Source organism: Cricetulus griseus, assembly GCF_003668045.3.
Source record: "Cricetulus griseus strain 17A/GY chromosome 1 unlocalized genomic scaffold, alternate assembly CriGri-PICRH-1.0 chr1_0, whole genome shotgun sequence".
NCBI classification, from domain to species: domain Eukaryota; kingdom Metazoa; phylum Chordata; class Mammalia; order Rodentia; family Cricetidae; genus Cricetulus; species Cricetulus griseus.
In genome coordinates this window covers 24,889,759-24,904,017 of record NW_023276806.1, presented here as the reverse complement: position 1 = coordinate 24,904,017, position 14,259 = coordinate 24,889,759, and the positions used below count along the sequence as shown (strand labels likewise).

Genomic DNA, 14,259 nt, shown 5'->3' with positions numbered 1-14,259 from the left:
GGTGCACTATAGCGGTTCTGAGCTTGAGACTCCGTCCTGTAGAAACATATTTCAGATTCACCCACCTACCTACTCAAGAAAAAGACCAAACTGCTGAGGACCCCAGCAATAAGCCAGTCTTTGAGCCATGCTTGATTGCCAGCACAGAATCTGCCTGGGGCGATAGACAAAGAACTTTCCCAAATAAAACCAGTTTGCAAAGACTGGAAAAACTGCTAATTCTTCAAAGGTTCAGACACACAAACAAGGAAAAAGAAGCAAAGGAGACTAACCTCTCCAACTTGTGCATCTATCCGAAATAAATGAATAAATAAATAAATAAATAAAATATTGGGCATCACTAAAATTTTCCAACAGAGACGAAAACAGTATTCAACTCTACTATCCATTTGTGAAAGTAAAAATTTCCAAGCTCATTATTTCTTAAATTGTGGATTAAATATCATGGTAAAAAGAGGCCATGAACATAGACTTTCAAGTTTACAATAATTATAAAGAATTAAAATAAATATTAAAAATAAGTGGAATAAGTAGATGCATATTAGCACATCATATATAAACAAAAATAAAATTATCTAGATTAATATATGAAAAATAGATATTCAGATGAAACAAATATGTGAGGACAGATTTCATGAATGAAATTTCTAAAATTCACTATTTAACTATAAATCTGAAAGGTTCTACTAGTACAACTTTACAAAGATTTAAATCCATTGTGAAAAAAAAACAAAAAGGAAAATATGTAAATACATAACAGGACATTGGATTTTATGTATATTTTCAGGAACTGATAAAGCATGTATATGAAAGGTTAGTGTACATAAGAATTAAGATGATCATATATGTGTGGCTTACACTGAGACATAGGAGTGGGAACTACTGCTTATCAATATTAAATGCAAAATAAAACTGTTTTTATTCAATGTCCTAGAGATGGATTTGAAATGGTGCTGGGAAGACAGAACATTGGAGGATGCTTTTTAAATCCAGAAAAGTAGCACTGGCCACTTAACTAATGAGCCTTAAACTATAACATGTGATATTTTCAGACTATGGAGCTGGATGCCTATACGATGCCAAAGTGATGCTTGAGCCTTGTTTTATGCCTCATAACAACAATGTCAGTTGGAGTTTGGCTCTATACTTAAAAGGATCAAGCAACAGAGAGCTAAAATGTATGGTAGGTGAACTCTTCTTGAATTCAGTATAGGTAAGTATATCTTGAAACAGTAACGATAATGTGCTGAATACATGACATTTTATTGAAAGTAAAGGCCTTTACATAATGGAACTAAAGGCACAAGCTGCAGAGCCTGAGAAAGTATTTCAAATGTATAAGTCACAAAGGCATTAAATTTGGAACAGGTAAATCATTTTACAACAAATATTAAATATACAAACCCAACCTAAATCACAAAACCTGTAAGTATAGAGTATTTGTAAAGCATGGGAGAGTGATTCTCTGGCCTTTGAAGGCTCTTTCTGAGTCTTGAGTTAGGCAGAACAGAGAACACTTTGTCAGTATGGCAGGCTAGAACCACAGACAGCTCCTCATAATACACTTTTCTCCATTGCTTCTGGAACTTAATTCTAGAACCTTATCTTGGGAGCAGTGGCCACACAGTTCATGGCAGAACAGCACCAGAAAGATAGAGGGCCAAGGACAAATGACACTGCCACAAATCTGTTCTGATGAGGGTAGGTGAGCTGCCTTAACTTAGAAATGATACGTTATTTTGGTTGCAATAAATTTAAATGCTTTTCGGAATCTGAAAAAGGTTAGTAGAAAAATGGGCCTGTAGACTTACACTGCCACCTTTGAGGTCTCTCTTTATGTATGCCAAAATGTATGACAAAGAACCACAGACAGACAAGGAAAGCTGAGAGCAGGAGAAATAATTTCCCCCAGGGAAGAGAAACCAACTAATTATCTAGTACCAAAAGGTCAGCCCTGAAAATATGCAAGTAGCTTTATATGGACTTTATATATTGAGGATCTCTCTCTCTCTCTCTCTCTCTCTCTCTCTCTCTCTCTCTCTCTCTCTCTCTCTTCTCTCTTTCTCTCACACACACACACACACACACACACACACACACCACCACCACCACCACCACCACCACACATAACAATAATTAAAGAAAATAAGTCATATATAACAATAATTAAGGGAAAATAGGCCATATATTTGAAAGAGAGCAAGGGAAGAGATCATGTGGGAAGGTTTGGATGGCAGAAAAAGGAAGGGGAACTGATTAATTATAATCTTAACAAGTCATAAAGTTATTTTAAATGTATGTTATATTTGTTATATTTGTAGCACATCTAGGTTTGTTAGATAAATGCTCCAGTGAGAAAGTTGACATATATTTTCCATTTGCCAAAAGTGCTGCCTATAGACAGATCATAGATAAATTTCTTCTCTGCAAATTCATTCACTTCAAAGGACAAGTTTCTGCCAGGATTATACCTCCTTGGATTTTTGTTAGCCATTGGTCAGTAAGGAAAACTAGAGACCAGAAGCCCCTGCCAAGACACTAGCTATCAAAGACAACTCTGAAAGCCTCACACATTTAAATTCTTATGAAACTGCTAAACATTTTCCATCTCTACATGATTATTGTTCAATTCCCATAATAGGCTACCCCAGACAATATTTTGACAATAAGTTTTCAGCATTCCAATAGTAAAATAGCAATAAGCGTCCACTAGAAATCATTTTCAAATTTTAAAACATCATCTCCTCTCGGGCTAGGTCTACAAAGTATGTCATTCCCTCAGGTTGTTGGTTAGTGTTGAATCTCTCAGGCAGTTGCGGTGTCACAAAGGTGAAGAGAGAGGTCTCTGCAGGGCACTGTGCAGCTATGCTGTCTGGCAGGCTGCGATGTCTGCTAGGATGATTAATGCAGTTTTGACTTTTGGTAATTTCAATTTATAATGAGTTTATCATGACTGTAACCTCATTACAAGTGATGGAATTCTTGCATTTTTCCACACAGAATCTGAGTCTTGGATTCTCTTTCCTGGGGAATGCAAAACTAGCTGTTACTTAAAATTGAACACAAAAATTAAAGTGAAAAAGAAACATGAAGAAATGGATTTAGTTTGTGTTATTTTGCACTTCTTATATTCTTTTCTTGATTCTGATCACTACTAGTTATTTTCCTAACTTTGAACTGATAACATTTAAAGTTTCAGATTAAAATTTCTTTGGTATTTTATCAAATTCTATGGCTGCTGTTATTTAGGATATTTCCATTTTGAAAATCAGGAAGAACTGCCTGTACTTGTTCCTTACAAATGCATCACAAGTTCCTTTGGTCATAATCTGTACAAACCCATCATTTAATTTCTGTGGTCTCCTCCCTCGGATGTGTGCTCTCTACGTGCGATTTAGAATTCTTGGAGTATGGGTGTCAAAAGTGACAACAAAATTTCTGTCTTTGCCCATAAGATATTTTTCCAAATTTCATTATATGAAATAATAAAACTTTAGCATAAATTTTGTTTTAAAGTCCATATTTATATAATCATCTCATCCTCAAGAAAGTTGCTCTTAAAAGCTGTTTTGGTTAATGTAAACATCTAAAATAAGATCTTGCAGATGACAGTAAACTGGCTTTTCACTCAACATCAAATTTATATCCATGATTATTTCTCTTGTGCAGTATTTAAGGAATCATTATGAATAAGGTATTTAAAAAGAACTTTAAAACATTCTCTTCTATGCAATATTTTGTTGAAGTAGAGCTATGGAGTGTTAAAGTTGTGATACATTGTTTATTATCTAATAAAGCCACTGGATATCAGTCTGCAAAGGCAGTCATACTAGTTAGTTATAGAAACTAGACAGTAGTGGCATACACCTTTAATCCCAAGAATTGGGAGACAGGCAGATGGATCTCCGTGAGCTCAAGGCCACCCCAAGTTACACAAGTGTGAAGAGTAACAGAGTTCATGCCTTTGATCCCAGCACTTGAGATTATATGCCTTTATTTTTTTAATTTTCTTTTTTCTCTTCTTTTTTTATTTGAATTACAAACAAGATTGAATTACATGACAATCCCAGTTCCCTTCACCCTCCCTTACTCCCCTACCAACCCCCAACTGAAAACCATACCTATCACATATCCTTTCTTCTAATCTACCCCTGACCCAACCTTTCTGCTCCCTCATGACCTCTGCATCCTGCCTTTTCTTCTCTTCTCATTCCCGTAGCTCCCTCCCCCTCTTCCCATGCTCTCAATTTGCTCAGGGGATGGTGACCCTTTCCCCTTCTCCAGGGGACAAAGTTTGTCTCTTTTAGGGTCCTCCTTGTTTACTAGTTTCTCTGGCAGTGTAGATTGTAGGCTGGTAATCCCTTACTCTATGTCTAAAATCCACATAATCCCAGCACTAGGGAAGGGAGACAGGAGGATATGCCTGGGCTGAGAAAGAAATATAAGGAAGGGGAGAAAGGAACTGAGAGCTTTTTGCTCCTGAGGATTTGTGGAGACAGGGTTGCCAATTCAGCTGGGTAGAGGTAAGATCTACTGACTTGGTTGCCTTATTTCTCTGATCTTCAGCTTGAAGCTTGAACCACAATATCAGTCTCTGAGTCTTTTATTTACCATGCTGCAGTAAGACTCTGTTTTAAAAACAATATAATATATTCATGCAGCAGTCTAAACTGGTCAATATAGGGAGTCTGGACCATTACATTCTACCTTCAAGTCTTGTAGTGTAGCTGAGTTTCCCAAATGTGGGAAAGAAATTGGAAATGCACTTAAGGTTTCTGAATCTAACAATAGAAGCACTTAACATGGTTATGTAAGATGGAGAAGTTTCAATGCAGGCAAATGAAGGATTGAATGTCAGCTGCTTATTTATTGAGAAAACTTACAATTCTGTGCTACATTTAATGACTCAGAATCTCTCATCTTGTTCCACTAACACTTCCTCTCCAGTGACTCTAATATGATTTTTAGAATTCAGTATAAAAAGCTAATGTTTTTAATACTTGTAATCAAAAGAGAATTATAGCACTCCCCCAATCTTCCGCCCTCCAATTCCTAAGTTATCTTCACTTGAACCTCTCCTATTTCCCCTCTCAAGTTTATAACGTATTTTCCTTTGATTACATTTGTTACATGTTCATAGATACATCTGTATGCATATATGTAGCTTGCTGAGTTCTTTTTTGTTGTTTGTATGTTTTGAGGATCAACACCTTACATTGGACAACTGAAAAGAGGCTCATTCTTGGGAAAGACGAATTTTCCTTCTCCCAGTAGCCAATAGTTGTGTTAAAGTCTTTGTCCAGAGTTAGGACCCAACAGAATTTCCCCCTCCATATTAACATGTCCATTGACACTGCTTTTGAGTAAATCTTGCTTATACAACCATTTCTATGAAACACTGTTTCACAGAAGACACCCTGGTATTCTGGCTTTTACAATATTTTTGTCTCTTTTTCATGATGTCCCATGAGCCACGGATTCAGGAGCTATAATGTAAATGTATGCCTTGGGGACAGGCATTGTGTTCAGTTGTGACTGTCTTTGATGTGGACAGGCCCAGCCCATTCTAGGTGAAGTAAGTCATCCATGGGCTGGTGGTCCTGGGTTTTTAACAAAGTAGGCTGAGCCAACCATGAAGAGGAAGACAGTAAGCAACACCCTGCCCCCGAAAGGTCTCTGCATCTGTTCCAACTTCCAGGTTTCTGCCTTGTTTGAGTTCCTGTCCCAACTTCCTTCAATGATGAATAGTGCTGTGGAAGTCTAAGCAAAATAAACCCTCTCCTCCCCACATTGCTTTAGGTCATGTTATTTCATCATCGTAATAGTAACCCGAAGTAGGATAGAAATTGGTACTAGGATCCTATGGTATTTGTTTTGGGGAAGATTGTAGAAGGAATTTGGTATTTGGGGTCAGAGAAGCCACTGAGCATTCAAAGCTTAGTGAACTGTTCTATGGGAGCTTGGGAGATAAGAGCATTGAGAGAAATATAGATGGTGGGGTAAAATTCCAAAGGGAAGTTTAAGAATCAGTTAAACTTATTCTTGGGGTGGTTACATATTTTAAGTTAAGAAACTGAAGTTCTGGTGATTCAAGCCTTTTGCAGGAGCCCAGAAGATAGTGACTGAATCCCAGACATTGGACATTGATATTTACACTATTGTAGTTTTGTTTTGCTTTGACAATTTTTGTTCCTGGGTCCCGGTTCTTCTCACTTCAAAATATTTAACATATATATATATATATATATATATATATATATATATATATTATTTTTCAAAAGCCTGAAGTTAAGAGAGTTTGAACTTTTAGAGAGATTTTAGAATTATATAAAGACTTTGGGTTTTAAAGGAGACTGGATATTTTAGAGACCGAATTTTTAAACACTGTTGTACTTATAAAATCTGAAATGCTAATAGTGCAATGTTGATAATCATGTGTGTTATTGGGGGTAAACAGAAAGGAAAGGTTATGGTTTAACAGTGAAATGTTTGTGTGTCAAGTTGAAAAGTGGTTAATCTTTATGCCAACTTGACACAGCTAGAGTTATCTGAAAGGATGGAAGCTCAATGAAGAAAAGGCCTCCATAAAATACACTGTAAGGCATTTTCTTAATTAGTGATTGATGGGGAAGGGCCCAGCCCATTGTGAGTTGTACCATCTCTTGGCTGGTGGTCCTGGGTTCTACAGGAAAGCAGGCTTAGCAAGTCATGGTGAGCAAACCACTAAGAAGCACCCCTCCATAGCCTCTGCATCAGCTCCTGACTTCAGGTTCCTGCCCTGTTTGAGTTATTGTCCTGATTTCCTTCAGTGATGATCTGTGTTGTAGAAGTAGAGGAAAAATAAACCTTTTCCTTCCCAAGTTGCTTTTGACCATGGTGTTTCATCATAGCAATAGCAACCCTAACTATGATACCAGATATGAGCTGCAGCAATCACCAACATTACACGATAGTTCTAATTATGTAGTAGTGGTATACATGTCTTGATGGTAACCAGCTGCTTTTTAATTGTACTTTAGACCCATAAAACAAGAGTGAATTATTACAACTTTTATTTTCAATTATTATATTTTGTCTTCATGTCTTCTTGGCAATTAATCTGACAGTTTATTTGGCTCCCTCATTTCCAATGACCTTGGCAGATCTTTTAAAATTATTTCTTTTATTTGTTGAGATTATAATACAATCATGTAATTTTCCCATTCCCTTTTCTCTCTCCAAACTCTCTCATATACATCTCCTTGCTCTCATTTCAAATATAGTCACCCTTTTCATGAATTATTGTTGCATACATATTGGTTCATTGCATAAGAAAGTATGGTAATATTGTAAGATCCAGAGAATCGGGGAGTTTGCTGTAATTGTGTCTCACAGTAATATCAGGACTTTGACAGTTTGAGACTTACTAGATGGAATTTTTATAGGATGCCTGTTTCTTGGGATTTGTTTGAAAGTTTTGGTAGACCAGAGGCTACTTCTGGAGGCAAAGAAAACCACAGAGTTAAAATGGTCTCTTGATATCATACCTAGAGGACACAGTATACTTGCCACTTTTCATGTTAGCTTGAATCACCTTGTATCTTAGTTAGGGTTACTATTGTTATGATAAAAAAGCTATGACCAAAAACAGCTTGGGCTTATTTTGCTTACACTTCAGCATTGTAGTACATCATTGAAAGAATTCAGGACAGAAACTATAACAGGGTAGGAACCTGAAGGAAGAACCTGATGCAGAAGCTATGGAGGGGAGCAAGTTACTGGCCGTCTCATGCTGGCATGCTTAGTCTGATTTCTTATAGAATCTACAACCACTGACCTATGAATGGCACCAATCACAATGGGCTGGGACTTCTCCCATGAATTACTAATTAAGAAAATGTCTTACAGGCCTGCCTACAACCCGATCTTATGGAAATATGTTCTTAATTGAGGTTTGCCCCTCTCAGATGACTTTAGTTTTTACCAGTTTGATGTAGAACTATCCAGAACACCTAGTTAGAATATTTGTCAGGATTTTCACTATTAAGTTCTTGTCTTTTTCTCCTTTCTGTGTAAGGGAACCACTCTGTATCATCTACAGAAGTGGGAGGGAAGCTATGTTCCAAGGAAAGAATACCGCTTTGAATTATTTGGAATTCCTTACTAAACATTGGCAAAGCCCCAAATTTCCTACGAACGCCTTCATTTTTATATTACTACAGACCTAATTAAAAAGTTTTAATTGAGAGGCCAGTCTGAGTTAGAAACTCACTGATCTACTATAGACCTCCCAGACTGGGAGAAGACCAAGTAGGCTGCCAGCCCCCTCCCCAAGTGTCCCCAATCTTTCACTGTCTCAGTATCCTCCCACCCTACCACAAGTCCTGTGTCCTTTTACTTGCTGTGCCCCAGCCTCCAACAGGAGCAGAGATTCCCAGCTCCACCAGAGACCAACAGATTGGGAGAAGTCCAGGCCACACTGACCAGAAGACCAGCAAGGAAACAAAAACCAAGGATAAAATAGCCATCCAACAAAAATAAACTCAAAAGTGCCTCCAACTTTATTTGCCCTAAATGCAGATATTTAGAGGCCAACATAAGAACATAAGAAACAGGGCTAGAGAGATGGCTCAGTGGTTAAGAGCACTGGCTGTTTTTCTAGAGGTCCTGAGTTCAAGTCCTACCAACCACATGGTGACCAATAATCATCTATAATGCCCTCCTCAGGATAGCAGAGGAACATACAGACAACACTCATATATATAAATAAATCTTTTAAAAAAATGTAAGGAACAACAGCCAAGGCAATATGTCACAACCAGAGCTCAGCTATCCTACTACAGCACATTTTCCAATACAACAGAAGCACAATAAAAAGACCTTAAAATCAATTTTATGAAGATGATTGAGGTTCTTAAAGAGTAAATAAATAAATCCCTTAAGTATAACACAAACCAACAATTGGAGGAAATGAATAAATTCCTTAAAGAAAGCCAAGGGGAGGGAAGAAACAGTTTAAGGAAACATAAAGATGTTCAAGATCTGAAAATGGGAATAGAAACAATAAAGAAAACACAAACCTAGGAAATTCTGGAAATGAAAAGTGTAGGCATACTAAGAGAAACCACAAACTCAAGCATCACCAACAGAGTACAAAGTTGCAAAGGAGACTCTTGGGCTCTCTGGTGATGAAGATACAATGGAAGAAATAGATATATCTGTCAAAGTATATGTGAAATCTAAAAAGTTCCTAACACAAAACATCAAGAAAACCTGGGACACTGTGAAAAGACCAAAACCTATGAATAATATAAATAGACGGAGAAGATTTCCAGCTCAACAACCCAGAAAATATTTTCAACAAAATCATAAAAGAAAAATTTCCTAAGCTAAAGAAGGAGATGCCTGTAAAAGTACAAGAAGCTTATGGAACACCAAATTGGTGGGACCAGAAAAGGAAGTGCCCTTGTCATGCAATATACAAAACACTAAATAATGAGAACAGAGAAAGAATGCTAAAAGCTACAAGGGCAAAAGAGTAAGTAACATATTAAGACCAACCTATTAGGATTACAATAGACTTTGCAATGGAGAATGTAAAAGCCAGAAGAGCCTAGACAAATGTCCAACAGACTCTAAGAGACCACAGATTCAAGCCAGACTACGGAACCCAGCAAAACATTTAATCATCACAGAAAATGAAAACAAGATATTCCATGACAAATTCAAATTTAAACAATATCTAGCCACAAATCCAAACCCTACAGAAGGTACTAGAAGGAAAACTCCAAGCCAAGGAGGTTAGCTACACTCAATAATACATAGGCAATAAATAATCTCACACCAACAAAACCAAAGAAAATGGAAGCAATCATGCATGCATACAAGCATACACCCCACCCCCACACACATACTTACCACCACCACCAACAACAACAAATTATCATGCATTATCAATCATTGAATTGATATCTCTTAATATCAATGGACTCAATTTCCTAATGAAAAAACAGACTAATAGAATGGATGCAAAGTCAGGATCCATCCTTCTACTACATACAAGAAGCACACCTGAACACAAAAGATAGATATTACCTCAGAGTCATGGGTTTGAAAAAGATTTTCTAAGTAATTGGACCCAAAAAGCAAATTTGTGTAGCCATTCTAATATCCAAAAAACAGACTTTCAACAAAAATTAATAAAAAAAGATGAAAAGGATACTTCATAATCATCAAAGGAAAAATTCACCAAGATAACTCTCAATTCTGAACATCTGTGCACCAAATACAAGAGGATACACATTTGTAAAAGAAACATTATGAAGGATTAAGACACATTGAGCCCCATATATCAACCTTGAGAGACTTGAATGCCCCATTCTCACTGATGGACAAGTCATCCAAACAAAAATTAGAGAAATAATGGAACTAACATTTTATGACTCAGATGGACCTGCAAAACATTTCACCCAAACACAAAAGAATATACCTCTCTCAGCACCTCAACGATAATTCTCCAAAATTACCACATACTCAGTCACAAAGCAAGTCTTAACAGATACAAGAAAATTGAAATAAACCCCTGTATCCTATATCCTATCAGACCACCACTGACTACACCTGAATTTCAACAACAACAGAAACTCATGGAGACTGAAGAACCCTCTACTGAATGACTACAGGATTAAGGCAGAAATACAGAAATAAAATACTTCCTAGAATTCAGTGAATGTGAAAGACAACAAATCCAAACTTATGGGACACAATGAAAGTGGTGCTAAGAGGAATGATTATAACAGTGAATGCCTTCATAAAGAAATTGTAGCGATCTCATATGAGCAACTTGACTATGTTACTGAAAGCTCTAGAACAAATAGAGGCAAACATGCACACAAGAAGTAGCCAAATAATCAAATTGAAGACTGAAATCAACAAAATAGAAACAAAGAACAATGAAAAGAATCCAGGAAGCAAACAGTTGGTTCTTTGAGAAAATCAACAAGGTAAACAAATCTTTATTCAAACTAACTGAAAGACAGAGAGAGAATGTTCAAATTAACAAAATCTGAAAAAAGGGGGGAACATAACCACAGAAACCAAAAAAAATCCAAAGAATCATTAAGCTATTACTTCAAAAACCTGTACTCCACAAACTTGGAAAATCTATAAGAAATGGACAATTTTCTTGATAGATACCACTTACCAAAGTTAAATCAATAGCAGATAAAAATTATATAGGCATATAGCCCTTAAGGAAATAGAAATAGTCATTAAAAGTCTACCAATCAACAAAAAGCCAAGGCCAGATCTTAGCTCAGAATTGTACCAGACTTTCAAGGAAGAGCTAATCCCAGTACTCCTCAAATTTTTCCACAAAATATAAACAAAAGGAACATTGCCAAATTTATTTTATGAGGCCACAATCACCCTGATACCCAACCCACACAAATACTCAACAAAGAAAGAGAAGTACAGACCAATTTCCCTCATAAACATTGATGTAAAAATACTCAATAAAATACTCATAAACTGACTATACTTGAAAAGATCATCCATCATGATGAAGTAGACTTCATCACAGAAATGCAGGGTTGATTCAACGTATGAAAATCTGTCAATGTAATCCACCATATAAACCAACTGAAAGGAAACAAAAACACATGGTCATCTCAATTAGATGCTGAAAAAGTCTTTGACAGATCCAAACACCCCTTCAAGATAAAAGTTTTGGTAAGATCAGGGATATAAATAACATCAGAACAATATCAAATTAAACAGAGAGAACCCCAAAGCAATGCCACTAAAATCAGGAACAAGACAAGGCTGTCTACTCCCTTAATATCTATTTAATATGGGTCTTGAAGTTCTAGCTGAAACAATAAGACAACCAAAGGAGATCAAATAGACATGTATTGAAAGGAAAAAGTCAAAGTATCACTCTTTGCAGAGGATATGGTAGTACACATCAGCGACCCCCAAATTTCTATCAGGGAACTCCTATAGCTGATAAACATCTTCAGAAAAGTGGCTATATACAAGATTAACTAAAAAAAATCAGTAGCCCTGCTATAAACAAATGATAAATGGGCTAAATATGAATCAGGAAACAACATCTTTAACAATAGCCACAAATAATATAAAATATCTTGGTGTAACTCTAACCAAGCAAGTGCAAGACCTATATGACAAGAAACTGAAGTCTTTGAAAAGAGAAATTAGAGAAATACCAGAAGATTGAAAGATCTTACCAACCCCACATCTGACAGAGGGTTGATCTCCAAAATTTACAAAGAACTTAAGAAGCTAGTCTCCAAAGCACCAAATAATCCAATAAAAAGTGGGGTACAGAACTAAATAGACAATTCTCAATAGAAGAATCTAAAATGGCTGAAAGACAAATAAGAAAGTGTTCAACATCCTTAGCCATCAGAGAAATGCAAATCAAAACAACTCTGAGATACATCTTACACCTGTCAGAAGGGCTAAAATCAAAAACACCATTGACAGTTTATGATGGAGAGGATGTAAAGAAAGAGGAACACTCCTCCACTGCTGGTGGGAGTGACAACTCATACAGCCACTTTGGAAATCAGTATGACTACTCCTCAGGAAAATGGGAATCAGTCCCAGCAAGATCCAGCAATTCCACTCTTAGGCATATACCCAAAAGTGGCACATTCATACAACAAGGACATCTGTTCAACAGTGTTCATTGCAGCTTTATTTGTAATAGCCAGAACCTGGAAGCAACCTAGATGCCCCTCAACTGAAGAATGGATAGAGAAAATGTGGTACATTTACACAATGGAGTACTACTCAGATGTGGGGGGATAGAATCTTGAAATTCGCAGACAAATGGATGGAACTAGAAGAAACCATTCTGAGCGAGGTAACCCAGACACAAAAAGACAAACATGGTATGTACTCACTCATATGTGGATTTTAGACATAAAGTATTGCCAGCCTACAATCCACACTGCCAGAGAAGCTAGTAAACAAGGAGGACCCTAAGAGAGTCATACATGGTCCCCTGGAGAAGGGGAAAGGGACAAGATCTCCTGGGGGAAGTGAGAGGGAACTAGGAGAATGAGAAGGGGAGAAGAGGAGGGGTGAGGAGGACATGATGGGGCAGGGAGGTTGAGTTGGGGGAAGAACAGAAGAGAGCAAGATAAGAGATACTATAATAGAGGGAGACATTATAGGTTTAAAGAGAAATCAGGCACTAGGGAAATGTCTGGAGAGCTACAAGGATGACACCAACAAACAATCTAAGCAACAGAGGAGAGACTACCTTAAATGCCCTCCCCTGATAATGAGGTTGATGACTAACTCTATGCCATCCTATAGCCTTCATCCAGCAGCTGGTGGAAGTAAAAGCAGACACCCACAGCTAAACCTTGAACTGAACTGAAATCCAGTTGCAGAGAAGAAGGACTGATGAGCAAAGGGGTCCAGACCAGCCTGGTGAAATCCACAGAAACAGCTGACCTGAACAAGGGAGAGCTCTTGCTTTCCAGACTGAGAGCTATGAAACCAGCATGGGACTGATCCAGACCCCCTGAATGTGGATGTCAGTGAGGAGACCTGGGAAATCTATGGGGCCCCTTGTAGTGGATCAGTCTTATCCCTAGCATAGGAATGGACTTTGGAAGCCCATCCCACATGGAGGGATACTCCCTGAGCCTAGACACAAGGGGGTGGGCCTAGGCCTTATCCCAAATGATACAACGGACTCTGAAGACCCCCTAAGGAAGGCCTCACCCTCCCTGCAGAGCAGAAAGGGTATTGGAACATGTAGGGTGTTAGTTGGGGGGGGAGGAGAGGAGGGAGAGGGACCTGGGATTGACATGTTAAATAATCTTCTTCCTAATTAAATTTTTTTTAAAAAAAGAAATAATGTGAACTCACCATCATGGACTCTAACACTTTGAAACCATAAATTAATTAAATTCTTTCTTTTATAAAAAAAAGAAAGCTCTCTAATGCTCCTGGATTGTCAAGATTAACATAGTAAAAATGGCCATCCTACCAAAAGCAATCTACAAATTCAATGCAAAACCCATCAAAATTCCAACACAATTATTTACAGACCATGAAAGAATGCTATTCAACTTCATATGGAAAAAAAAAAAACCCAAGATAGCTAAAACAATAAAAGTTTAGTTATGTTCAATAAAAGAACTTCCAGAGGTAACTTCATCTCCAATTTTAAGAGACACTACAGAGCTATAGTAGTAAAAACTGGATGGTATTGGCATAAGTTCAGGTTGATCAATGGAA

The 14,259-nt window shown here is 37.3% G+C and overlaps 2 long non-coding RNA genes across 2 annotated transcripts in view; both read left to right on the top strand.

Moving 5' to 3' along the window:
- The window catches only part of LOC113831299, a 99,518-nt gene that overhangs the window by 55,392 nt on the left and 29,867 nt on the right, over nucleotides 1–14,259 (top strand). The window lies entirely within an intron of this gene.
- LOC118239505 overlaps nucleotides 1–14,259 on the top strand; it is a 45,429-nt gene that overhangs the window by 15,427 nt on the left and 15,743 nt on the right. Inside the window, exon 3 of the long non-coding RNA XR_004771873.1 lies at nucleotides 1,053–1,213. This is a non-coding gene — a long non-coding RNA (uncharacterized LOC118239505). The remainder of the gene's footprint in view (nucleotides 1–1,052; nucleotides 1,214–14,259) is intronic.